At 41.0% G+C, this 1380-nt stretch overlaps 1 pseudogene; it reads right to left on the bottom strand.

Moving 5' to 3' along the window:
• Window positions 1-87: 87 nt before the first annotated feature.
• LOC102874565 lies at window positions 88-693 on the bottom strand (annotated as a pseudogene).
• Window positions 694-1380: the final 687 nt, after the last annotated feature.

The raw sequence follows: 1380 nt of genomic DNA, 5'->3' as shown, positions 1-1380 counted from the left end.
TTTAGGGCTGTTGTTTGTACATAGGGTCGCTATGAGTCGCAAACGACTCGATGGCACATAACAACAACAACATGTTACTTCTGTTGTTTATCCTTCAAAGCTTTCCTTTAAAGCTAAGATGGCTGTATGGATTGCATCTTCAAGTTCAAGATCTTCATTATTTCTTTTCTCCAGGAACGTTTTCCCATTCACATAGTTCTTTCCCGTTGCTGTGGCTTTCTTTCCAGGCAAAAGAAGCTCCAGATGGATCTGACTGAAATAAGTAAGGTAGCCCTTCAATCCAACCACAAATAGATAGAGGAACTATAGATGGACACACACACCACCCAATTGGGTGTATTCTAGCATCACAGAAGCTACCCTCTGAACTAGCTGTACTGTGGGAATGGGTTCTTGGTAAACAAGATAATACTGCTGTGCTAGCTTCCGAGCTCTGCGAACCAGTACTCTGTCATCTGGGCCCATGCCACACCAAACCTATATGCTTGGTGATTGTTTCCACCTTGTGTACACTTTGCTCATGACACAGAATGGATTTCTATTTCTTTTCAGTTGATAACACCACACCATTTGCAGCTTTAATTCCCACTGAAGGGGCTCCTCTAGCTACAGAAGCCAAAGCATATTCAATCTGGACAAGTTTACAGATGGATTAAACATTGTCAGCCAAAAGCTGTACCCACGTCCCACCATCTTCACTCGGACACCCTAGTAACAAAATTCTAAGCCACAAGAGGCCCCTACCTGTTGCATTAACAAAGACAATCTCCCCCCCCTTTTTTTACTTACCTGTATCTGCAAAATCCCATGTGTTGATAAGACAGGATCCTTACCATATGAAAGAAAGCATGTAACCAAAATGTATGAGCACGCCCTCTTAGCACACTCATGTGAGACAAAATTTGTTTTCCCTTTTTTAACTTAATACAAATTTTCAAAATAATGTAATCACTTCAGTCTCAGGAAAAACTGTGCTTCTGGCAGTCTCCAATTCTCATTTCCTTACCTCTTTCCCATTGTACAGTGTATGGAATAAACTGTCTTTTGGGGGGTATTTTGCAACTTCAGTAGCCATGGTTTTTTCCTCCTGCAACATCACACAAATGCATATATAGTTTCAGGGTAACAGAAGTATAGTCATTAAAAGTATAATCAGTTGGTCACTTTAAACTGTCTAATCAACCAACAAATATCTCTCTCTTGGCTCCATCCTAGATGTCTCTGCCTTGGTCTAAGCTTCAATATCTCCCCTTTGGTTATTTTCTTCACTCAAGTCTATTACCATTCAGTCCATTCTCCACCTTGTTCCACAGAGATCTTTCTCAAAAGTCAAATACTTGCAAACATGGAGCTCTGGTTGCCTAGCGGTAAGGAGGAGTT

Source organism: Elephantulus edwardii, unplaced genomic scaffold, assembly GCF_000299155.1.
Source record: "Elephantulus edwardii isolate Elephantulus edwardi_28Jun2011 unplaced genomic scaffold, EleEdw1.0 scaffold00049, whole genome shotgun sequence".
NCBI lineage: Eukaryota > Metazoa > Chordata > Mammalia > Macroscelidea > Macroscelididae > Elephantulus > Elephantulus edwardii.
The sequence above is the reverse complement of the archived record's forward strand: the minus strand, read 5'-3'. Positions and strand labels throughout refer to the sequence as shown.